Genomic DNA, 27,100 nt, shown 5'->3' on the forward strand with positions numbered 1-27,100 from the left:
GTGGAGAACAGCGCATACAGCCTGGGCTTCTGCTTCCTTGCCTCCCACTCAATGCCCTGCACTGAACTTTGATACGGCGAGGACTCAAATACTTGTGTTATATCAAGGAGGACTGACAACTTTTCCTCACGCTCCCCTCAAAAAAACCACAGTCTTTATTCATGTAAGCAGCGGCTGCAGCGTGTAGTCCACGAATGACCTGTTGTAGAACCATTGAGAAGCTTGTCTAGCATGCAGCTTCTTGTCTAGCATGCAGCTTCCTGTCTGGTACGCAGCTTCTTGGACCCGTTGGTAGACACACTGAACCAGGGTCTCTAGCGAGGAGGCCCAAGAATCTGCATTTTAATGAGCCACCAAGGGAGCCTTAGGTTCTTTAAAGTTTGGGAACCACAGACTTAGACAAACAATTATTTGTCCAGTGGAGCCCGTAAGCCCCCTCTGAAAGCCTTTCATGACTTGATTAAACCACACAGTGAGGTATCTCTCAAACAGCACTCTACGGTGTCTGTCCTCTGACGGATTTAAAATTGAATGTGGAAGGTTCAAACTCACCTTGTGGGTAAATTTTACTTGCACTGCTACTTGCTTTATTAAGATTATCTGCCTGCAAGTTTGAGATGATGATCCCGAAATGTCCTTATTGTCTCCTGGACTCCTCTTCCTACCTAACTGGATGGGCACATGGGCTCGAGGGATATCCAGTCACCACTGGTGTTGAATTTCCCTGGTCTTGTGACAGTATACTGACTCCATCAGTTGCTGCCATTTTCCTGATAAAACTATTATTATGGGAAGGATCACATGAGATAGGGAAATGAGAAGGGATGAGATGGATGAAAAAGAGAAAAGAGAAGGGATGACAGGAAGGCAATGAAAGAGATGAGGAAGGAGAGTGGAAGGGAGAAGAGAGGAGGGAGGGGGTAGAGAGGGAAGGAGAGAGAAAGAGGAGAGAGCTGATTCTCTAGCCAGAATGGACCCCTATTGCCTGGCAGGTGTTCTGCATCAGCAAATCCTAATGGAACATGGAACTGGGATTAAAGGACTGGCCCCGGGGAACAAAAGGGGGAAATAAAGAAAGGCGGCCAATAGACAAAAAGAGCACAATGAAATAAGGGCTGGTAAGAGTAAAAAACAGTAAAGTACAAACACTCCACAGAAGTGCGGTGTTGTGTGTGGTGTTTTTTTTTAACTTTTCATATATTTCATTTTACTACACTTAATCATAACACAGGAACATACATGTTTAAAGGATGAAATAAAATGTACAGAACTATAGTCACACTCAACAAAAAAGAGAACACAAATTTAATACAAGGCTGTTGTCCCTGTGCTCTCCCCCTGCACAGGATGATAGCACCTCCCTTTCTGTTCCTCCAGTCACGACCAAGTTCAAAGCAATGAAGCTCTCTTTTAGCTCTAATAAAATCAGTGAGTGAGCCCTGACCCGTGTGGTTCAGTTGGTTGGAGTGTCAGCCTGCACACCAAGCATGTCAAACTTGCGGCCCACAAGCCACATGCGGCCCACAACAACTATTCTTGTGGCCAAGCCAATATAATGGTATGTAAGAAATGATTTTTTTGTTTGTTTGTTTGTTTTGGTTTTTTTTAAAATATATTTTATTGATTCTTTACAGAGAGGAAGGGAGAGAGATAGAGAGTCAGAAACATTGATGAGAGAGAAACATCGATCAGCTGCCTCCTGCACACCCACCACTGGGGATGTGCCCGCAACCCAGGTACATGCCCTTGACCGGAATCGAACCCGGGACCCCTCAGTCCACAGGCCGACGCTCTATCCACCGAGCCAAACCGGTTTCGGCTGTAAGAAACGTTTTAGTAAAAAGTTCATAACTTAATTTTTACAATATCCTGTTATACATAATCTTCTACATATATATAAAAAGCCAGTGACCATAACAACCAGAACAACCAGAGACCAGAACACCAGGCCCCTGGCCCAGGCTGGCCCCACCCCCAGGGAGCAGTTAGGGGCGCCCCTAGGCAACACTATAGAGTACCAGTTTGATGGGGGAAAGTCGAAGAAACAGGGGGGAAGGTTGGGGTGGTCGCCCGGAGTAGGTGTGGAGTGTGCTGGGGAAGGAAGAGGAAGTACCTTTCTCATTGCGAACCAGGACGGCACCAGCCGGGGACTGAACGGGCGGTTGTCTCATGAGTCCGCTTGGGACCGACATGTTCATGGCAGCGGCTGTGCTCCCGAAACTTCACTGATTCCAAATAGTGAACAGCTATCAACGCCAAACAGAAAAACCCTCTCCAGCTAGAGGCCCTGGAGGTTGCATCAGGACTGAAGGAAACACCACTTAAGGAGGAGCTAGAGAAACCGGAAGTGTGCGACCAGAGGATTGTGGGATCATGGAGGAGCCTGGGCGCCTACCGCTAGAACGTGGGCCTGTGATTGCACATGTGCATAGTCAGCCCTATCGTCCTCAGTCTCGCAGCATTTGGACGTGACTTTTGGCGGGAAATTATTTCGATTGAGGTTTGCTGTTCCCTTGCGGCGAGGAAGATCAGAATTAAAGGTTTAATTTGTTACCTTGGTTTGAAGCAGAGGAAAATGGGATAGTGACGAATAAGAAACTTTGGGGATAGTGAACAGTGAGGAATAAGAAACTTAGGAGACAGTGAAGGGCAGTTAGTCCCGACTGTTGAGCGCTCAGAATTAGAGTGTAATTGGTTTAATTGGGGTAGAAATCCTGCTAATAGGCCTGATGCCTGAAATCTGCCTCGACTTTTAGGGTCACAGTTCCAGTGTTGGAGGCTGCCTGGGTGGAAAGTGTTTGTATAGAGCCGTAAGTACTGAGTATTTGCTGTGTTTACCACGCTTAGATCTCTGAAAGGAATATGGAATGATGTTAATCGCCTCATGTTCTCAAGAAGCTTGGGTTTTAAAATAAAAAATAAAGAAGTATAAATATTAAAAATAAAAAAAGATGCAGCTTGAGTTTTAGGGGCAAAATCAGGCAGGCAGGCGAGCAGTTAGGAGCGAGCAGTCCCAGATTGGGAGAGGAATGTCCACAGGATTGGGCCTAAAGCAGCAGTTGGACATCCCCCAAAAGGTCCCGGATTGCGAGAGGGTGCAGGCCTGACTGAGGGACCACCCCCCATGCACAAATGTCGTGCACTGGGCCTCTAGTTATTAATAATGAGCTACAACCTTTGCTAATGACTGATGATTGTAATTGTGTTGCATTCATTTCCCTTCCACACCTTCCGAGGAGGTGCATCATGTCTCCCCACTAATACTAGCAGCGAATATTTTAGCAGCCGATGGCCACATCATTAGTCTTGGACTGACTTGTTTGGTGTGCACTGCAGGAAATATTTCGCTTTTGGAGAACAAGAAAAATAGGTTTATTTGCGTTATGCTTATTAATTTGTGCAGTTATTCAGTGTCTGGTAAGTTAATATTCAAGAAAAAATATTACTTTTTATTAAAATGTTCTATTATTTTGTGTTAACGATGACTCATTTATTTCAGCCCTTTGAATTCAGCATGTCTCTATTGAAATAAACCTACGTTTCTATGAAAATTGAAGCTTTTGTTTTTTTTTGCGGCCCACAGAAACTTAAACCTTGTTTATTTGGCCCGTGTTAGTCTTTGAGTTTGACATGCTTGCTGTACACTGAAAGGCTGGGGGTTCGATTCCTGGTCAGGACACTTAGGTTGTGGGTTCTGTCCCAGGTCAGGGCACAACCAATTGATAGTTTCTCTCACATGGATGTTTCTCTCTGTCTCTCAAATCAATAAGCATATGCATATCCTTGGGTGAGGATTAAAAAAATAAAATAAATGCATGAAATACAGAAGGAAAGAGGAATAGAAATGTTCCAAAGAGGAAGGAAAAGGGCAGAGAAATAGAGCTAGTATGAGAGCAACGGAAATAACTTCATTCTCTCCTGCCAGTGCCCTTCAGACTAGGAAGTTCTGACGTGGCCAACTCGAATCTCCTCTGTAATTCCTGCCAATTTCATGTTCCTCTGGACCAACCCAGTAAGGGACTGTGACAATTTACTGATTCAAAATGCTACAACGTAAAAAATAACAACTTAAATAGAGCCCAGCAGGCTCTGTTTCTGAAATCTTGGACGTGTACGAAAGCAGGGCCTCACAGATGATCGGGCACAGGAGGGAAAGACATTCAAGGCGGATAAAATCTCTCCCCTTTGCCAACTGTGAAAACCGTCTGGATTTCCTGTCTCCCTGCAAGGGACACGTTATAACTCTAAGTCTGTGGGTTCAGTCCTGGGCGAGGAGGATCAATGCAGTCTTCCCCTGGGGGCCACTAAAGGGACCTCCGGTGGCATCCTCAAATGACCTGTTCTCAGGCTGTCCCCTCGAGGGTCTGTCGTGGGTCTGGTAACTGAGGGTGTGAGGGGCTGAGGAATAGATGCATCTTACAATCAGCCTCTCTTTTTGCTTTACTCCCTGCAGTGCTGATGCGCCTGCCTTCTCATTACTGGCCTTACCTGTTCCCCAACACCTGGCCCTGCTACTGTGCCCTGTTCCATGGCAGGGCCTGCTCACCTGTCTGGTCACTCCAGACTGACAGCAGGTGGACATGTGTTACCAGTTTACATCTCCTCAACATTTTCCCCTCCCCTTCCTGCTCTTCTGTACACCAGCTCCCACTTACTAGACTCTGCAATGGGCAACACTTTTTAAAAAAATATACATGTTTTCATTGATTTCAGAGAGAGGAAGGGAGAGGGATAGAGGGATAGAAACATCAATGATGAGAAAGAATTATTGATCAGCTGCCTCCTGCACACCCTCTACTGGGGATTGAGCCAAAACCCAGGCATGTGCCCTGACCTGAAACCAAACTGTGACCTCCTGGTTTCTAGGTTGACCCTCAACGACTAGCCACACTGGCCTGGCAGCAATGGGCAACTCTTCACCTCTGTGAAGCTCCAAGTAATCTGTACATGTCCAGATCCCACCCCTGAAGGTTTGTCGTGCACCTGAGCCCTGAAGCTTGATACCCTCCCCAGTTCGCCTGCTACTGGGCCTGCCTTTCGGTGAGCTGAGTCCTACTTGACCAACCGATGCATCCTGGGAAGGCCACTGGGGGTGCGCTGTGTCTTTGAGGAACTCCACAGGGAAGTGGCTCAGATCCATGTGGTGCCTGTAATCCAGCTCTGGCTGCTTCCTCTTCTCTGTAATCTGGAGTGGGCATTCCCTCCTTGAAGCTTATCCCTGAAGCAAATCAGACCAAACCCTACCTTTTTCAAAGCTTTCCTGTCCTTGAGATGTCATAGAGAATAGTGGTCAAGAATGTAGGCTTTAGCCTGGACGGACCTGGAGAGCATTATGCTAAGCGAAATAAGCCAGTCGGAGAAAGATAAATATCACATGATGTCACTCATTTGTTGAATATAATGAACATAAATTGATGAACAAAAATAGAGCCAGAGGAAAAAAATATCTTAGAATATAATAGAAGTAATCCTGTTATTTGAAGATTCTTAATATTTCCTTTCAACTTTTGTGTTATTATACTATGTTAGTACAGTTTTAGTAATATTATATTTAAAATATTTTTTTCTTGAAATAGTAATGTTTATTGCATGTAAAAGGCTAATTATTTTGTATCTACAATCTGGTAATATATTTATTTTGCATATCTTAAAAAATAAATAAAAGAAAAAAAAGAATGTAGGCTTTAGCATCATGTGTCTGAGTTGAATGTTGACTCTATAACTGATTCCCCTGGAACCACAGGCAAATTAACTTCACCATTCTCAGCTCCCTGTAAAATGGGGCTATAATCACTATGATTATGTGACGTTTGCAGCACAGCGTGTGTTTGAGCCCAAAGATACCTCTGAAGAAAAGCTGATGAATTGTATCTGCCTCTCTGAAACCCCCAGGGATCCGTAATGGGTCTATGGAAGCCGTGTTACCGTAATGGACACAGAATTAGCTAATGCCAAGCTGAGAGCGAGACCTTTTACCTTGTGGAGAATCCTGCCCCCTGCTTCCAGCCACTCTCCGTGGCTCACCTGGGCTGGCTAGGCTCAGGCATGTCAGGGAAGGATGTCACTCCTGCAGTAGGGACTCCCCTCCTCCCTTGCAGCTCCCAGTCCCCTTCACCTTCTCCAATGCTCAGGATTATAGGAGAACAACCAAAGAATGACTTCATCCATGTGCTAAATTCAGACCCAAGATGTTATCTAATGTGATCAGGTTTGGTTTGTGCCATCCCTGAGAATTTCTAATATTGTAACCACATTTACTATCCTTGATAATTTCAAAACTAACACAATGACACTGTATCTTAACCCAGAGAAGCTCCAAGGAGCTCCCCCCGCCCCCCCCCTTAAGCCTAACATGCCATCCTTGTGAGGAAAAACATGCCTTCCTTGACCAAGGCCTAGCTCTTCTGCCTCTCAGTTGTGTAGATAGATGATCACGGGTCTTGTAATTGGCTACAGTGACTCATAGTGGGACCCATAGGGTCAAGGTTAAACTCTAGGGGTGGAGTCACCTATCACTAACCAGGCAGTGCTCACATGCTGCCCCTGCGGGTCTGTGGTGGCTCCTGAGCTACTTCTGACTGCTCAGAAGCGCAGTGTTGAGTGATAGATTTCAATTCGTAAATCCAATTCCGAAAGATTCTAAAGTCACTTCCAAGTTCATCAGCAGACTACAATAATCAATTAATTGTGTTTATTTTGGTCGCTGGAGGGAGAGGGGAATGAGTTCATCAATAGCCCGTAGGGCCGGGGAGTCAGGCGCCAGCTTCTGAAATCTGAGATCACTGTGATATCCTGGAAAATGTGGAAGCTGCTGCAGTGACGAAGACCCGCTGAGTTGATTGCAAAATGGCCCCAATCCTTTCCTTTTCTTTATCCAGTAGCCTATGAAGTGGAGCTCATTTCCGCCCCCTGAAATCTGTCAGCCTCCTAACTTGCCCACAGAAGGCAGTAAGCACAGCGCTGAGCCTGGGCTTGGAGGGCCCTGCAGCCCCCTCCTGTGTGCTCTCTAGCATCCTGTATCTGTCAGGAGAACAAGGACAAGCTAGTCTGCTGAAGACTGAGAGACCTCTTGGACCAGAGCCGGGACATCCCATCCAAGGCCATCCTGGACCAGCTACTCCCCAGCTCAGCCACCAGCTGACTACAACACAGGAGTGAGAACAGACCAGAAAAGCTGCCACTGAGCTGAATTAATGTTCATCACTTTATGCCACTGGGCTTTACCTGTGTGTGTCTGTTTGGCGGACTAACACAGCGTTATTGTAGTAATAGGTAATGGATTTTTTTAAAAAGTAGCAGTAGAGCCCTAGCTGGTTTGACTCAGTGGATAGAGCATCAGCCTGTGGACTGAAGGGTCCCAGGTTCGATTCCAGTCAAGGGCACATGCCTGGGTTGTGGGCTCAATCCCCAGTAGGGGGCATGCAGAAGGCAGCCAATCAATGATTCTCTCATCGTTGATGTTTCTATCTCTCTCTCTCCATCGCCCTTCCTCTCTGAAATCAATAAAAATATATTTTAAAAAAATAGCAGTAGATTACATCCTGATGGGTCTCCCCACATCTACTGACCATGAACTTAGGGTTTTAAGTTACTCTTTCCATGTATAGCTGATTCAGTCCAAAGCTAGTGCTGTAGGACTAGGTGCTTCTCTCTCTCTGTAGTGAAAGACCAGCTATTTTTTTTTTGCATGTTCCTTTTTTTCTTTTACTTTTTTTTTGGTAATAATTATAGATCCATTATAGATCCAAAAGGTGCAAAAAAATAATTGGGATAGTACAGGGAGGACCAGGTTGTCGTTGTTTTTCCCCCAATATGCTGTTGATTAATTGCTTTTATACAATATGACAGAAATAAATTACCAGGAAAATTTTTTAAAAAAGATATATAAAATACCAGCCCAAATTCTTTATGATTAGATTCCACAGAACAGACAATTTTATGAAAATTTCTGAAGGATTACTTTCCGTTTCTGCTTGTGTCTCATAGCAGACCAGTGACAAATGCCTCAGGGCTTGGCGCCTGTCCACAGACCACACCTAAGTAGCATTACTTGAAACTCTTCTGGCGATCTTCTGAGAAGAGAAATGGAAACTGAGCCTGAATACAGCAGGATAATTTTAGACTCAAATGATCTTATCACAGAGAAGGTCTCCAAAGAGGGTATTTTTAAAATATCTGTTACCCTAAGTGCTCTAAAACAGTGTTTTTTGTGGTTACCTAGCCCTGGATAATGAGAAGAAAAGTCATGAAGCCTCTACACAGGAATTTTCCTCTCCTGATTTTCTTCTTTCCCCACCACTGAAACAAATAAGTGAAAAAATTAGCAAACACAACACACCACACACACACACACACACACACACACACACACACGCGCGCGCGCGCGCGCGCGTGCACGAAAGGCCATGTCAGTGTTGACATACAGTTATTCAATATGCTTGATTCTAAACAATGGGAATCAAAATGAATTTATGACTGGCTACTAGTAAGTGTTGCTGTTAGGGGGATGAGGTTTCGGTGGTGGTGGTGTTTGTTTGGTTGGTGCTTGTTTTCGTCTTTTGATTGTTTTAAATGATGAAACCTGTCTCCCTAAGTCAGAGAGAAGTATTGAGCCAATGAGAGCCAGGCCCTGGTGTCCCCCACCCCCTTTCCTGGAAAGGAAAGTAAGTCCAGAGACAAAAACCCCTCTGTTTCCCAGAATGCAGATGCATGAAAAACCAGTTTTGTTCGAAAAAAGCAGAAGTGGGGGAGGAATTATAAAACTCTGGCCACAGACCAGGACTGCTGAGGTTGGTAGGATACCCAATTCATTAAAATTTTTTATCAGGGTAAAATTTTACCCTGATATCCACAATCCTTCCCCAGGTGCTCTCCGGGATGAGAAAGGTGGGGCATGCTCAGAGGAGAGGAATCATGAACCTGTGAGCACCATAACTCACCTCCCTCCCAAGGAAGAGTCTGGCAGACATTTGGCATAATGCAGTAGGGGGAATGGGGGGGGAGGCAGGTAATTTGTGCCATTTCTCTCTTTTCCTCTTTGTCCACGTACCTCATAAATGGACTTCTGTTCCCTAAGTGTTACAAAAGAGTGTTTAATTTGGTTGGAGAATGCAAAAGAACTAAAGAATGGCGGAAACCATCTGTAAATTATTAAAATCACGTTCACCCTTCTGCAACATCTTTCTGCATCCATTTTTACCTCTTTCACAAAGGTAAATCTGATCATGTCATGAAAAGCATGTGATGGTTTTCCATTGATCTTAGAATAAAGGTAAGGTCTAGAATGCCTTCTATGGACCAGCATGATTGAGCTCCTTAAGCAGTACCTCATCGCCATAAAATCTCCTTCTCTGTCACTGTGGCCCCTTCACATTTGCTTTTTCTCCTTCCTTAGACTTGTCAAGGTCCTTTTCACTTCTGCATCTCCGCATCCGCATCTACTTGTCCCTTTTCTCCTAACTTCTCCTCTTTTACTTCTCAGCCTTCACCTGCAAACCGAGGTAAATCCCCAACACTAGGTCTGACCGCTTTAGGCTTTTTCAACACCCTTCCCCCCGAAACTATCCCAACTGTACTCTTATAATTATGTGTGTGATTCCTCTTAAATATCTTTATCACTAGATTAGATGAGCTCCATGAAGGCAAGAAGGCAGTTTCACTTCACTGGTTCATTCAATCTATTTCTTGGATGAATGCAAAGCTATTTCAGCGCCAGTCCTACCACCAGGACGGAAAGCCCACCTCCTACACACTGTCAAATTCTGCATTCTAATGACAAGGAAAAGCCAGCACAAGACTATTTTCTTCTAGAATTTGAGCTCAGATGAACTCAAAACAGGAGCACATATTTTTTTCCAAGATAAGAAAAAAATATATAAGTAAAAAAAAACAAGCTTTCTTGGAAAGCACCACTAGATAAAGGCACTCTTTAAAATTGAACAAGTGAACTTGAACTCTACAGATTCTTGATAGACTCCTACTTTCTAGGAAAGGTGGGGTTCCTGCAATTCCTGCTACTAAGCAGGGCTGTTTTTCTGGGGCTCCGGCCACACATAAACCTTCCTCTGACCTTGGCTAATGGTTGTCAATGTGGTCTCGAAAAGCAGCATCTTTTGAGATGAAGACAGCCTCCTCATTTGGTTGAATGGGAAAGCATAGGCGTATATATTATGTGCCAGCCAAGATAACCCCTTTAGAATTACATTCAAATAAAGCCTTATTCAACTCTCAAATACTTATGTCTTCAAAACCCAAGGTTACCCAATTTTTAGGTAGTGCAAGATATTCCCGTAAGAATAGTAACAATCATTTTTCTAATCTGGGTAAGATTAGCTACTAATTACATAGGTCCCTCAATAATCCCCAAGAACAATTGAGAAACCATGCCTCTAGGTTGTACACTTTGCTGTTATGTTGGCTTCTCGGCTTAACAACACCGGCCTTGACCTTTTAACAAAATTGTTGATGAATCTTTTGTCAATACAGTGCCCATCTGTAAAATTTCTGAAATGTGCCTTGTAGGGAGGCAATGTCTGAGCCATGCATTCAGGAAGAGGCCCCCCCCCCACCCCCATCAGAGTGCAGCAGCCTTTATAAATTAAGGAGAGGAAGACTGGAGTTCAAGGAACCTGTGGCAACTGGAAGTTGTAGGATGGAGTTTCAGGAAGCGGGAAGCTATATAGAAAGTGAACCTTAGAAATCTGCATATGTATCCCCTTAGTCTCGATTGGATACCAGGCAATAGAAAAGACGGTATAACCTTTAAAGTCTGAAGTATTTATTATCTGCTGTTTACGGAAGCAGTTTGCCAATCATTGTCCTAGAAATAAAAAATATAATTGGATACCAGGCAATAGAAAATGGTATAACCTTCAAAGCCTGAAGTATTTATTATCTGCTGTTTACAGAGCAGTTTGCCAATCATTGTCCTAGAAATAAAAAATATAATATTTAAAGTGAATTTTTCACTGGATGAAATTAACAACAGATTAGACACTGCAGAAGAAAAAACAAATCAGTACATGGGAAGACAATAATGGAACCTAGCGAAAATGAAACCAATAGAGAAAAAAACACTGAAAATTAAATGAAGAGAGTCTCAATGACTGGGGGAAAATATCATGTAGTCTAACATACATGTGATAGGGGAACCTAAAGAGAGGGAAAGGAGAATGAGGTATAATAACATTTGAAAAACACAGTGTTTCCCCCAAAGAACGTATACACAATTTAGCAGCAGATAGCTTAATTGTTTCTTTATTTTCAGACTTAACCCATTGGAATTAATAATGGTATTCAAAGTGTATATACAACTTTTTGGGACACCTGTATAATGGCTCCAGTTTCTTCCAAATTTTATGAAAATTATAAATTCATATGAAATAAGGCTAATGAATTCTACACAGGGTAAACACGCCCCCCCACCCCAAAGACCCACATCATAATTCATTGCTTAAAACCAGTGATGAAGACAAAATATCGAAAACTCCTGGAGGAAAAAAAGTCACATTATGTATAGAAAAAGATAAGAATGAGAGAGGAACACTATGCAAGCCTTAAATCAATACAATGACACCTTTTAAAAACTGAAGGGAAGAGAAAAAAACACACCTGTAACTTAGTGTTCTATTTTAAGTTAAAAATAGCCTTTAAAATAAGGATAAAATAAAACCTTTTTCAGACAAAAATGTAAAAACCTGAAAGAATTCATCATCAGTAAATCAGCCCCACAAGAAATATTGAAAGAGATTATTTAGGTAGAAGAAAATGATGACAGATGAAAACCCGGATCTACACAAAGAAATAAAGAGCATTTTAAAATATCAGTGTTTTTCCTCATGTTTTAATTTCTTTAAAACTAAATGAATGTTTAAAGTAAAAAGCAATGTATTCTGTGATCTTATAATATATGTAGAAATAAAATGTATTATTAGAATTGTACAAAGGATAGGTAGAATAATGGAAGTATTCTATTGTAAGAATCTTACATCATACAAGAAATGACATAATATTGTTTCAAGGCAGTCTATGATAAGTAAAGCGCATATTAGAAACCCTAGAACAACCACCAAAAAATAAAATAAGAGATAGCTAATAAGCCAATATTGGATATAAAATAGAATAATAGAAAATCATTAGCTAGTCCAAAAGGCAAATGATAAAATAAGAACAAAGAGCTCATGATACAAATAGGAAACAAGTAGCAAACTGGTAGACTTAAATTCAACTCTATCAATAAATACATTAAATGTAAATGGTTTAAATGTACCATGTAAATGACAGAAATTCCCAGACTGAATACAAAAGCAAGATCAACATTTGCTGACCACAAGAAACCTCCTCTAAATATAAAGGTACTAATATGATCTTCAAAATGTATGTGATGCAAACATTAACAATAAGAAAGCTTGAGAGATGATATTAACCTCAGATAACAAACACTTCAGAACAAGTGATATCACCAGGAATGAAGAAGGGTATCTCAAAATAAAGGGCTGAAGAATTGCAGATTTTCAAATACAGCCCAATTAAAGTGAACTGCCTTGTGGGACTGCCAAATGATTAGAACGGGATCAAGCATCCCAAATGATTAGAGGTAAGCCCTCGCTAAGCTAGTTTTAACTTAAATTTTAGAAAACTAGAAAGTAGACTATACATACTTCTTTCCTGTTCTAATTCCACCTTTCCATATACACATCTGTCTTTGGCCCTCTTTATCCAAGTCCTAGATGACTACCCTTTTACCTTCCTCAAGTTACTTTTTCTCCTCTTTTTCATTTCACGCACTATCTCAGTAGGTCATTATCTTGAGTTCCACGTTGTCTTGCATTCCTTCTATGTGTGCACCTGTGGAAAGGCCTGCAAATTGTCCATCAATCCAGCTCGACCCTTCCTCCTTGAATAACAGAACTCCTGCCTTTCCCCTGCGAGCATGCTGCCCAGCTGAAGATGGGTTTCCCAGCCTCCCTCGGCTGTGTGGCCACATGACTAAGGTCTGCCACTCCCTGATTGTGCCTTAAGAGAAATAGCGTGTGAGCCCCCATGCTTCTATCCAAATTTCTACTGACCGAGAAGCAGTTTTGATAAAGAGTCTAAGATTTTTATTCTTGTTTAAGAACTGCTTAAACAAGAGTGGGTCTCTTTGTAATAGCAGCTCAGAATAAATCCTGACTAATAGAGTACCTCTTAAATTTTCTTTGCCCATCAGAACTGGTAACTTTGCCTAGTCAATCAAAGTTCTCGTGCAATCACTGTGTTGTCCGTATGTAAAGAAAACAATAAGAAAAAATAAAAGCTATCACTTTTTAACTGGGGACAGGGACTCTGAAAAGAAAACCCAACTCTTGCCTCCCTACGTTAGTGCTTGCTAACTTTATCCTTGATAGAATCAAAATATTTTCTAAAAATCCAGCAGTTGATAGTCTTTAAGAAAGTGAAAACCCTCTAGAGATGAGTATTAAATAAAGTATTGCAGCATATATATGTGATATATATACACATACATATGTATTTTATATATATATACACATTATGTACACATATATAAATTCAAGTGTCAATTTGTGTGAAATGAGATGAGCCCATCATTCTTCTAACTCTGTTGGCTGTTTAATTCATGAAAGGAGAAGTTTGCCTGCTCTCCATACCACATAGTATTTTCTAATCACCTAATCATTTGCTTGGGCCTAAACTCAGCTGTTTTTAGGCTGCAGGCTTTCTTGTCTCCCAGGGCCAGCTGCTCCTACCTCCAGAACTTTCCTTTTGTTTAAAATTGATTTTGGAAAGAGAGGAAGGGAGAGGAGGAGGGTGGGAGAGAGAGAGACAGAGGTGAGAGAGAAACATCAATGTAAGAGAGAAACATCGATCGGTTGCCTTCCAAACGTGCCCCGACCAGGGATCAAACCTGCAACTTGGGTATGGGCCCTGACCAGAATCAAAACCAACACCTTTCAGGCGTATGGGATGGAGCTCCAACCAATTGAGCCTCACTGGCCAGCGTACCAGCACTTTCTTTTGATCTCAGGCTTTTTTATTTCAGTGGTCATTATGGAGACACTGCTACCCTCCTAGCCCCTGTATGCTAGGATTAGAATAATAACAGAATCGCATTTTGGAACACTCAGAGAACCTGGTTCAAGTTCCTGCTATAGAGTTGTTTCCAGCCAGTGGAATATCTGTTGAGCTTTCCGGCCCCTATAGGCTAGGGCCTGTCTAACCAGTGGGAAATCTCTTCTCAAGATAAACACAATCTCAGATTCAAACCAGGATTCTCAGGAGAGGCTGCTGAGCACTAACATGTTGCCTTACTTAAGTTAAGCTGTCCCTGGTCTGGTTCCTGGAGAGAGAATAACAGCCAGGACTGTGTGGAGACCATCCCTTTGCTTTCTCCAAAGCTGCTTTATCAGGAACAAGCCCCAGGGTGCTATTACTTAATCAATAGCAGAGATGCAGAGTGAGGAGAGAAAGAGAGTTCACAATAAACTGATTGCTTCATCTGGCTTCCTATGAGCAGTTTCGAGACTAGTGGAAGTCCTCTAATCTTATCAAGCAACCAGACAGATTGATTTTGGGTTCATTAATAGCTGCTGGGGGTGGAGGACAGACAAAAGGGAAAAATGAATGCATCGTTGGGATCTACACCCGTAAGAGAGGTCAAGAAGCTCTTTCAAAGCCGTGCAGGGTCCTGTAAGACCACTGGGCTGGAAGCTGGTCCCTGGCCTAGTGTCAGGGTCAACATCCAAGGCCCAGGAGGAGACCAAAGGACCTCCCAACAGAAAAACATGTGCTTTTACATTTGTCTGCAAGCACTCAAAACTCCAAATGAATTCCTAGCCAGTTTGGCTCAGTGGATAGAGCATCGGCCTGAGGACTGAAGGGTCCCAGTTTAATTCCAGCCAAGGGCACATGCCCGAGTTGTGGGCTCGATCCCCAGTAGGGGGCGTGCAGGAGGCAGCAGATCAATAATTCTCTCATCATTGATGTTTCTATCTCTTTCTCCCTCCCTCTCCCTTCCTCTCTGAAATCAATAAAAAAAAAAATATTTAAAAAAAACCACCAAATGAAAAGGAAAAATCCAAGTTCCTTATCCAGAGTCTTCCTCTCTAAAATCAATTAAAAAATATATATATTAAAAAAAAAACTCCAAATGAAAAGGAAAAATCCAAGTTCCTTATCCAGAGATTTTGTTCACATCATATCAAATAACTTTCCATTCAAATATTTGGCACCATATAGACATATAGAGGTGTTTTAGCAAACCCAAAGTTACATATCAGCCTACCTACCAAAGAGGAAAAACTGGAAATGTTCCTGAAAAGGACATTGAATAACAATAAGTAGATTTTATTTTGTATGTAGGTGTTTCTAACTCAATTCAGAATTGGTAGAGGTCAATGTATCTACCTAGACACTGTCCCCTTAAGCTCTTTTTATTCCTGTACATGTTAACCAATATGTGTATACTTGTCTAAGAGAGCTAGTGACTCACCAAAATAGTGCATAGTTTTGATACAGATGTCTAACTGTTTCATAGAACAGTTATATTCTTTGAAGGTTATATACAAATTAATTCAATTTGTAAACTACAAATTGTAAAATACAATTAAATGGACTGGTTTTCATAGAAGACTAGCAGTCTTCTAAACAGATAACCAACTCTCGATATGTCAGATTTTTATATTAATTTTTATATATTGTGCTCTCTTTAAACATCACAGCTATTTTCTGTCAGTGTGAGGGTCAATCAAAGGCAAGCAACATGCGTTTTCAACAGGGAGAGTTAGGATTCCACAGCAACATTCCACTCAGCGGCATTTGCCTGGAGCCCTCTTTCTTCTCAGTGGTTCAAGGTAACTTACGAGATTCCTTCATCAACTGCACACATATTTACTACCTATTACGGTCTAGACATGGAACTATTATTAGTGATATAATACATGCTCACATAAGCCTGGTCCTTTTATTCAGATGACTCCAGCCTTCGTGAGGTTGGGGAGGGTACTCTGGGAGGACCCAAGCAGTGGCAATGACCTAAACTAAAACGTATGGGCTGATGGAGCTGGGGTGAGTAGGGCTTGCCCTGAGAAACAAAGAGACATTATTCCAGCAGGACCAACAGCTGAGATGAGCCTGAGGGGGAAAGCGCTGTATGTTCGAGGAACCCAAAGAAGTATGGCAGGAGTTTAGACACGAAGGCAGAGGGCAACGGGATCTGAGGCTAGGTGTGTCCAGCTGGCATGCTGCTACAAAATTCCCAAGAAATGCATGTAGATTTAGGTGATCCTTAGAGAGCAAGGGTGGCCCTGAAGAGTTCTTGTCACAGGGCACTGACATGTGGGTTTAGAAAGGATCATTTAGAATGAAGATTGCAGAATCATAGTGGGTGGGAAACTGCAAAGCAGAAGGTTAGGAGACCTGTTAGGAAGCTATGGTGGTCATCACGGAAGTGGACAGGGATGAGGTACACACAGTCTGCTACCCCCTAATCCCAGTACCTCCTACCACCTGGTGCCCAGCCAGGCTTCACCCACCCCCTCAGTGCACGAAGGAGCCCTGTCATTAGACGCTTCCATGTGCCCATTCTCTAGACTCTGTGAGTGAGGCAGCAATGTGGCTCAGTCACGAAAAGGCAAACGCAGTAACAGCAACTGTGAAACTAAACCAGGTATGTTTTTACAACTTCTGTGAAAATAGACATACTTTTTCCTGGTAGGGAGATGAGTTTAAGACGAATAGCAGAGACTGGGTAAATAATTCAGCCCATGACCTTGATGCTTATTGATTCCTGCAGCTGTTTATCTTTCTCTAGGCTATCCAGAAAAAAAAACCTCCAAAAAACAATTATCACTTAATTATAAAATTGCTTGGCTTGGGAGAGCCTTCTGGTTGGTTGCTGAACACTCCAAGGGAATAAGTTAATCGCTATAAACCACCCTGCTGACTGAAGCTGCTGCTTAGCATTCTTAGCCACAGCTTCATTATTCTCTGGTATGGATTTAAAAGAAGAAGAAATAAAGAAAGAAACACCCACATTTTCTTCTCATTTTCAGATGCTTAGCATGTTTGGCCAATCAAATGGCAGATGGCTGGCTATTTCTTACCTATGGGATTTGAATCCTGATGGATTCTAGGCAGGGGGACCAGACATGGTGCACAGAGAACACTTGTTCCAGGGTGGCTGGGGAGGGGGAGTGTTGGGAAGAGGGTGGTGGTAATAGTTGTTATGGGTGTTGCTATAGTAATATTACTTCATGTTGGACTGCAAAAAGGAAAAAGGAAAGAATGAGATTCTTTTTTAATACAAATAATTTTCTCTTCAACTTCATTGTGGGTGAAATGTAGGGCCCTAAAGCCCCGGTTCTCACCAGCCATTTCCTGGTGGGTGGAAGCTTCTCACCACCAGTGTCAACAGACACTCTGAGCAGGAGGCTTGATCAGGCCAGTGAGGTAGGTGAGAAGTCAACCAGCTAGAATTTTGGAATTGGAGCTAATAAACTCTTCACCCAGCTTGCCCTGTTCTTTTGTATTTATTAACTTATCTCAGTAAACAGTAAAAATGCTTGGTTCACGAGCAAGTCCTATTAAAATTGGGCAAAGGACTTGAATAGACATTTCTCCAAAGAAGATATACAAATGGCCAAAAATCACATGAAAAGATGCTCAACATCACTAGTCATTAAGGAGATGCAATTCAAAGCCATAGTGAGGCACATCTCACACCTGTTAGAACAGCTACTGTAAACAAAGGAAAATCAGGAAATAGCAAGTGTTGATGAGGAAGTGGGAAATCGGAACTTTTGTGCAATCTTGGTGGGAGTATAAAGTGGTATAGCCACTATGAAAAACAGTATGAAGGTTCCTCAAAATATTACAAATAAAATTACCATGTTACCATCCATCAATTCCAATTCTAGGAAATAATTAATGACAGGGTCTCAAAGAGATATCTGTACGCTCATGTTCAAAGCAGCTCTATTCACAACAGCCAAAAGGTGGAAGCAACCCAGGTGCCCACTGATAGATACTTCTTATCTATGTCTATGTCCATGTCAATGTCTATGTCTACATCTACATCTACATCTATATCTACATCTATCTACCGTATATCTATATCTATATCTATATTTATATCTATATCTATCTATAATGGAATACTATCATGAAAGGCCACAATTATGGAACTAGGCCACTCTCCTCCCCTGTGATTGTGGAGACCGAGGTCCAGATGTGGAACTTCAATCCACATCCTATGACTTCAAATCCAGAGCACAGGCTCTGCTTGCAAGCTTCTGTCTTCCCTCATGATTGTTTCCCACATGCAGAACACCCTCATTTCTCTTCTGAGTATCCACATTCTACCCGTCCTTCAGACCCCATTCAAATCCTTTCTTCACTCCTCATCTCCCTGGCCTCCCCTTTCTCTGAGCCTCTCTACAATATTTCAACAGCCCTCTGATCATCCCCCCTCTTAGCCCTTAATTCCCTACACCCTCACCCCTCAGCAAGTTCTTTGCCTTTCCTGCAGGTCTTCACTGCAGCAGGCACTCTCTAACCTCTGGGGCCAGGCCCCGATGCTTTCTCCGCCTGGGATGCTCTTCTGCCCTGTGGCCCCTACAGGGTAAAATGGGAGTTGGTAGGAAGAGTGACCAAGATCCAAGTGGGGTCAGAGTAGGGTTTCTGCTTCGCCATTAGAAAGGAGCCATGAGAGATTCATGAGAGACCCACATCTGGGGACTGAGCTGGGAACCACACAAGCAAGAGGATAAATGCTCACACCTCAGAGCCAGAGCGGACATCCACGCTCCCTCCTCCGGAGTATCCTGGTATGTGGTCCCTGCTCCAGCCCTGCTTAGCCCCTCTCAGCTGCCTGCGAGTTGCATGCCCACTAGATGGCAACCTCATGTCAGCTGGGATGAAGGAGGGGCAGTGTCTGCGGTGGTGAGCAAGTGGAGATGACTGAGTGCTCACTATGCATCTGGCACCATCAGCAGCCTCCTCACACCTTGTTCGCCTGGTCTGCATAATCACCGTGAAATGCACATTCTATCCCTATTTTACAAATTTGAAAACTGAGACTCGGAGAGAAGTAATGTGCTGACGCTCACACAGCTGGCTGTCCTGGCTCTCAGGCAATGCTCACTCCACCACAGTGGCATCTGAGAGAGTGTGTAGAAATAGAGAAGCAAAGCCCTGGAGAGAGAGGGTGGTGAGGAACCAGAAGGCATGGAGAACACAGAAAACAGCGGTTATTCAGCCATGACCTCTTGAGGTTAGATTAGAGCATGGAGCTTGTCTCCAGAAGACAAAAGGCAACTAGGAACAATCTGAGGGATTATATTCATCCCTGGTGAGGGAAGCCTAACCTTGAGGAAGGATCTGGAACAAAGAAAGGGAGAGAAGGTGAGGGTAAAGCATGTCAAGGGTCTTTGAGTTTCTAACTCCTTCAGATGGCCCTTGACCCTTCCTTAATGTCAAACAAAACCCAAAGTCTCTATCCGTCTGGTAGGCTTGCTGAGGAAGAAGCAAGCTCTTTGGAATAAGGCTGAAATTTCGCAAGAGTGGCATTTAAACCATCGATCATGGTTTATTGGGGCAAGAGAGAGAGAGGAAAGAGAAGAGCGAAGCCCTTCGCCCGGGCACACTGGCGTGTCTGAGGGGCAGCGAGAAAGCCGGTGTGGCCGGAGCCGAGGGAACAAGAGGGAGGGGGATGGGCCAGGGGTCAGGTCATGTACAGCTCTGCGGTCCCTTAAAGGGAGCATGGCTTCCTCTCAGAATGAATGGCAGTCATCAGGGAGTTCTGAGTTAAGGAGTGACACGGTATAAGTGATGTTTAAAAGGGTCACTCTAGTCACCCCGAGTCTGAGAATAGATGGACGAATGACGAGGGCAGCGAGCAAGGAGACACATTAGAGGGCAATAAACACCCCCTTCTTGCTTCAGCCAATATTTTAGAGACTTTGTCCTCAGAGAAGGCACCAGGTAGTTAAAATAAGGACTTGGCATAGGATGGGGGGGGAGGGTGAGCTGAGTGGGCAGAGGGAGGGAAGGCATACAAGAGGCAGGGCTGAGAGATCGTGAGCTCAGGGCTGGATTGGACAGGGCAGGAGGGGAGCATAAGGAGCCCACAGCTGTCACCTGTCCATTGGCAGGAAGGGCACGGGCTGCCTCACCCGCACAGAAGCTGTGGCAGGGGCACCAGTGGAGTTGAGGCCCGGCCCAGGACGAGCAGCCAAGATGGCCTGGCACTGCGCTGAGGACTGCCACAGCCTGGTCCTCTGGGCTGCTCCCAGGCTGTTAGGGGAGTGGAAGTCCATGCAGAATTTGTAAAGACTTCCAGACAATGCCCTGCTCCCAGCTTGCCTTGGCTGTGCGGGCAGGCTGGGGCCAGTTCTCAATAGTCAGGACCCAGTGACTCTCTCCTGCAACCGGAAGCCAGCTGCTTCCTCCGTCACCCTCCATCCCTCCAACCCTCCCCTTTCTTTCTTTTCCCCAGGGAGACTGAGCTCAAATGTGCATTGGAAGGGGGCCTGGGTTGTTTGAGGGAGTTGGGGGGGAGATAGAGATGCATGTAAATTCCAGCTGTAAATACCAAGCCACAGCTGGTTCTGTAGCTAAGAGCACCTCCACCCAGGTCAGGAGGCTCCTCCTACACAAAGAAGTCAGAAATTGATCTTGCTTTTAGCATTTACCAGGCATCCTCTGAGGGAGCCACTTCATCACCCACAGGGTTCTTCTCTGCAAAAAGCATGACCTTGCTCTGGCTCCTCCCTCCCATCCTGCGCATGCTTGGCTGCTGCTCCCAGCTCCTGCTGTGTCTCCTGCTTCTAGCTTTGAATTTGCAAATTGTATTCTATCTCATTTGAGCCTTTCTCGCATCTGGACCCCAGGTCCTGCTGCAGTGTTCGGCATACAGTGGTTGCTCAATAAATAGCTGTTGCATGTTGTTGGGTGAATGAGGTATTGCTCCTGACAGCTGGCTACCTGGTTCTTTGTCACCACCTCATATCTGCAACTTGTCCTTCTCAGAAGAAGCCAAACCTTAGTCCAGGAAGGAAGGTTACAGATAATCTGTCTTACCAACCTTTTCAATGTCCCTGGGAGAGAAAACTTGACCATGGCCTCTACTCTCGACACCCCTTTCTCTTTCATCAGATAGAATGCATGCCACAGCCCTGCATTCCAGAACACAGGGCCAGCCAAGGCTCGCCAGGCTGCCAGGCTGCCAGGGAGAGGGTGGGACTTACAGTCTCTGTTCTGCCAACAGCTTTACCTGTGTGATCAGAGACAGGTCATTCACATTTTGAGACCTCAGTTTTCTCATCTGTAAAATGAGAATACTGGATGGATGATGTGCAGGCCCGCTTCACTGAGGATATTTCACGATTGGAAGTAGAGTAAGTCCCAAGGCAATGACCCAGAGCCAATGGGAGGCAGGCTGGGGAGCTGGGGAGCACAGAGTCCTGAGGTCGGGGACACGTGGCCCCAGTCTCAGCCCTGCCACTGTGTGACTTGTGATGCTTGTGATCTTTCGTTTTTCCCTTTGTAAAATGGGACTCATAATAGCACCACCCTCACTGGGTTGTAATAGAATGAAATTAGTGAATGTATCTTAATGTGGCGAGGTATCCAACTGTAGTGGAGCCTCAACACATTAGCACGCCTGGTGGCCGCAGCAGCAGTGTGGAGCAGCACTCTCCAACAGAAGTTTCGGTGATGATGCAGATGTTCCACATCTGGCCTAACACCGTGCCCACCCCCCACACATGGCTACGGGGCAATTTAAATATAGCCGAAGTGGCTGAAGATCTAAATTTTTAATTTTGCTTAATTTTAATTATTTAACATTTAAATAGCCACACTATTTATGTAACTAACGGCTCATGCACCAGACAGAGCAGGTCTAGACATTATAGAACTATCAGAATTTTAAAAAGAGCAGGAAGGTACGGCACAGCCAGCCAATGTTGTTCAGCACTAAAAAGAAATAGCCCATCCAGTCATCAAAAGACATAGAGGAGCCTTAAATGTGTATTACTAAGTGAAAGAAGCCAATTTGAAAAGGCTACATACTGTACGATTCCAACCATAGGACATTCTGGAAAAGGCAAGACTCTGGAGCCAGTAAAAGGATCAGTGGTTTCAGAGGGTGGGGGTAGGGGATGAATAGGTGCAGCACAGAGGATTTTTAGGGCAGTGAAACTACTGTGTATGATACTATGATGGTCCATACGTCATTATATGTTTGTCCAACAACATGAACAATACTCAGAGCGAGTGCTAATGTGTAAACTATGGATTTGGGTGATAATGTGTCCTTGTAGGTTCATCAATGGTAACAGATGTCCCACTCTGCTGGGGATGTCAATGGGCGGGGGGGAGGGGGGGGCGTGCGGGACTGTGAGTGTGCGGAGCAGGAGGATATGGGCAATCTCTGTACTTTCTGCTCAATTGCTCTGTGAACTTAAAACTGCTCTAACATATAAAGTCAATTTTTAAAAGAGCACCAAGATGTATGCCTAAAAGAAGTGGGATTTGAAGTTAATTCTCAAGAATGGGTGGCGCATGGATAGCAGGGCTGTGTTTGCAATGCCCAGCATTGGGGTAGAGCAGAGGGTTATGGGAGAGATGTGGAGACGGCTTGCAAAACACCAGAAGGAGACTGTGGATTCCAGATTAAAGACCCTCAACTCTAGTCAGCATTAATTAAGTTTCTGAAGTTTTTCACTTTTTTGGGAGATACCCAAAAAGCGTTCTACAAATATTAATGTCCTAAATAAGCGGCTATTTGGGACTTTAAGTTTTTTGAAGGTCAGGTCCAAGTCTTGAAGTTAAATCATGTGAGAATTGACATCACAAGCTGTAAAGTGCTTAAAACAATTTAAATCAAATAAATAGATAGCTTAGCTCGGGATCCTGTGGCTTTACAAGACTCTTCCATTACCAGTGGGATATGTCCCATATTGCCTGGAAAATTACAGGCTTTTAGGGACTCCTGCTTGACGGATTTGTCTAGATGTGTCTGAAAGGAAGTGCACAACGTGGACCCCATCAGCACTGGGGACTCAGCACTCAGAATGCTTAAGTATCAAGAGAAGATTTTCATTTGTGCTCTCCTACCGTGCACTATCTTCAAAGGTCCCAGATTTATTATTTCATCAACAGACCGGAGAGGGGAGTTTGTATGAGATCAAACAAACACGAGGACTATGGAAGGCCGGCAGGTGACAGTGTATAAATTGCCCGATGGAAAATGTCAGAAGTTGACATCAGAGCAGTGGGAGGGTGGGGAGCATATAGAACTGAGAACAAACGAGCGTGGCTTTCTGGGACCCAATTCCTCACACAGTCCAGCTAATGCACTGCAAGAAACTCGGGGCTCAGAGACCCACTGAGAATCCACTGAAACCCATTAATTCAAAATATATCCTGTATTTAAAAAAAACACAACTTGAAAAGCATCTCCTCTCTCTCTCTTTAATCTCTCTCTCTCTCTCTCTCTCTCTCTCTCTCTCTCTCTCTCTCTCTCTCTCTCTCTCTCTCTCTCTCTCTCTCTCTCTCCACACACACACACACACACACACCCTGTATGTTCTATATCTGCCCTGTATATATCCCTTTGTTTTCTTACATCTTATCCTTTACATCTTCTTGACCAATCTTTCAAGGGTAGTGTCTGGATAGTAAAGGCCTCTTCCAAGGTAGAACATCATATTCCCATTGTCATTGCTGGAGCCTTGACTCAGATACAAGAAACAGAGTTAACGTCTCTGCCTACCAACCTCTGTGTTTGTGAGTACAGTGGGGCCTTGACTTACGAGTTTAATTCGTTCCGAGAACAAGCTAGTTAAGGAGCTCATTAACTCAAATTACTCTATCAACTCAATGCAAAAAATCGGCGGAGAGACAGCTGGTATCTCAAAAAACTCGTTAGTTGGGACACTCGTAAGTCAAGGCCCCACTGTAGAAACTTTGTCCCGAATCAGTCTCTGTATATCTGAATGAGCGAGTAACAAGCAGTTATGGGGCATTTTGTTTGGACATGAAAGAGAGTGTGTGCTTTCTGCACATCGGTTCACTCCCTCCCCTCATACCCACCCAGTCTCTGCTCAAAGACCGTCTTTCTTGGCCACCCTAGCTAAATAAACATCAACCCCCCGGGCAACTATCTGTCCCCTTGCCCTGCTTTTATTGCACAGCACGTTTTATCACTTGGCACCAGAATAAATATTTATTTCTTTGTAGATAGCCCATCTCCTCTGCTAAGATGCAAATTCCATGCCATTTTTAATACTAAACAGCACCATGAGGAAGGTGCTACTAAGAACTGCGTTCTCAGATGGCGACACCGAGAGATTACAGAGCTGTGGGACTTCACCAAGGTCGTGCAAGCACCAGTCACAGAGCAAAACCCAAGTCCGCCCTTACTCCAGAGCCCCTGCTTTCAGCTACAGCAGAAGGATGTGGATGGGAAGACTAGATGTTTATATCCAATGGAGTCTAGCTTAGATGTGGCTTCAACAAAATGGCCTGAAAATGGGCTTGTCCCCAAATGACCTTCTCTAGCGAGTACCAACCACCTCTAAACTCCTAGGAAACCACAGACTATCAGAATTTCTCTAAATGCAAGTTCTTCGAGGACGGGAGTGATGTTATTTATAGCCGCACTATGTACGATGGCTGATGTAGCGTGAAGCTTAACCAGCAATTTGGTTATTTTTATCCCCATGTGTCTCTAAGGTTCCTGGCCTCCCCAAGAACATGTTGCTGATATGCTACCAGAGTCCAATAAATGTCACTGTACTTTATTTCTCAAAATCAGACTTAATTTGCTATAAGCTCCCAGCTATGAGTCTCGGTAATTTGTGGCATTCTCCCTTTTACCCTCCATGGAATTTAATGGTGGTCGCAATCTCTATTTTTCCTATAGCTTCAGCCATCTGTGGGCATCACTGCCCAGCACTGGCCCTTGTCCTTCTCTCATCCGCCATCCGTCTCTCGAGCATTCTGCGTTAGGTAGGCTTAAATACGTTCATTTCTGCAGCCTGCCTTGCAGAATACAGGTCTCACACTCGGGTTGAGCTGAAGAACGGGCCTGTCCTCTTGCCTCTCTCTGGAAAAGCTCCAACTCTAGCTCTGAATGTATAGCTCCCACCTCTACAATGCAAGCCTATGCCTTCCTCTCTAGGGAAAAGCCCATCTCCCTCCACAGAACTTCCTAAGACTCACCCTCCCCTTTCTTTCCTAGGGCTGGGGGGCTGGGAGGGAACGGAGCTACTAAATTCAGTTATCTTGCTATAACCACTCAACCCATTACCAATGGGTTACATATCAGACTTGTGTGTGTATTATTACAAAGTCTTCATTAATTTCCTCCACAGCTTGACCATGTGGACTGCCAAGATGGTAGCCTAGTTGGCTGACAAATACATCTGCTGGAGCCTAGAAAGAAGAAAGCTTTTTCCTTCTCCAGATGACATCAGGCACGTGATTTCTCCCCGGAATCACACAGGCCATGCCCCCCTCCCCCAATTCCACCCCATGGCTGGCAGCGCTCTGATGACCTTCCGCAAAAGCAGAGCCCTTTGGGAAGAGGCCAAGGGGTAGGGCTCCTGTGCTGCGTCCCTAGGTCAGCACTAGCTAAGCAGGGACTCAGAAGTTATTAACAGCTGAGCAGAACTCTAAACCTTCTGTTCCTAACACTTCTCTAACACCTTTCAGCATCCACACTCGTTATCCAAAGTCATTTGCAGCTGTGAGGAAACGGGGGTGAGCAGGGTAAATAAATAAACAAAGAGTTTCTACATGGAATGCTCAGCTCAGCACAGCTTGAAGTTTTACCACCCCCCATCTTGGAGTAAGGCAACCTACACAGGGCAGGTTTCTTTGTCTTTCCAGCTCTCCTGCAGGAGAAGGTACTGCTAACGTCAGTCAGGTAGCAGATCCCAGTATGGAGCGCTTATTGCATGGAAAGAGCCATCTTCGTGATGCCGAGGACACAAATAGCTGATAAAGATAAAGACCATTTGGGATGGCCCTCACCCAATGGCAATGATTCTTAAACATTCTGAACATATAAGGTGCCCTGTGGATAAGGAACAATAACTATGAATCAGCAGGGGACTCCAAATCCACCAAAGGCAGGAGAAACTCCCTTTGCTTTGACCCCGACATCTGCTGTGTTTCCCAACTTCACTGCCTCTGGCTTCTAAGCATTTGAATGGTGGAAGAGATTGAACATGGAGGCTCAATCACTTAATACTTCACAGAGGCATAATAAAAACTAACTGACTCCCCTCCACCCCTCCACCACACACACACACACACACCCCAAAAAATGGTTTACTAGTTTCTGAAGATCTGGCTGAGAGGGTTTCTGATAGATTTTAAGGTTTGAATATTATCTAAGTTAGAGTGTCAGAAAGAGAAGGTAAATGATTGAGCTGAACCACCAATGATTAATGGATACAGCTAGCCAGCTATCTGACAAACATTTATTGAGTATTTCTTCCATCTCCACAATGTCAGCCATTGTGCTAGTCACTGAGGATGAAATGATGACAAAGACATATTTCCTGCCCTTGAGATACTCATGGGCTAGTGAAGGAGACAGAGAAATAACCAGGTATCTTGCACATGGTATGACATACAATATCATCATGGCCGGCATGGGATAGTGTGGGAAGCAATGGGAGTGGACAGTGGAGGAAGGAGTTAAGCAGGATTTCTAGAAAGAAGGGATCCTTGGGATAAGTCTTCAAGGACAAGAAGAAGTTAGCCAGCTGGATAAAAATGGGAAGGATATTTCAGGCAAAATGTACAGCAGGTGCAAGCGTTTATAGAGGAATGAGAATACCAATAGCATTTGGAGAATTTCCACCAGTTCTGTGTGATTGAAATCTAAGCTCAGTGTGGGAGTGTCAAAGAATAGGTCTAACTCAGATTAAGAAAAGTCTTGTGAGTCATGCCAAGGAATTTAAAAATCTATCCTGAGGTTTGAGAAGGAGCCTTTGGAGCATTGTAAGAGGAGAGGAATGGCAGATTTTTTAATATGGCAACACCAGTTGCACACAAATATAGAGGGTAGAGACAGGTAAATGAGTAG

The 27,100-nt window shown here is 44.0% G+C and overlaps 1 long non-coding RNA gene across 1 annotated transcript; it reads right to left on the reverse strand.

The window, feature by feature from the left end:
- Positions 1-2,428: 2,428 nt before the first annotated feature.
- Positions 2,429-26,772, reverse strand: LOC106724442. Its single transcript, XR_001360242.1, has 3 exons — positions 26,761-26,772; positions 17,502-17,505; positions 2,429-2,554 (listed from the first exon to the last, which is right to left on the reverse strand). It is a non-coding gene; the product is annotated as an uncharacterized LOC106724442 (long non-coding RNA).
- Between the last annotated feature and the right edge of the window lie 328 nt (positions 26,773-27,100).

The sequence above is a fragment of the Myotis brandtii genome, unplaced genomic scaffold (genome assembly GCF_000412655.1).
Source record: "Myotis brandtii unplaced genomic scaffold, ASM41265v1 scaffold826, whole genome shotgun sequence".
NCBI classification, from domain to species: Eukaryota; Metazoa; Chordata; class Mammalia; order Chiroptera; family Vespertilionidae; genus Myotis; species Myotis brandtii.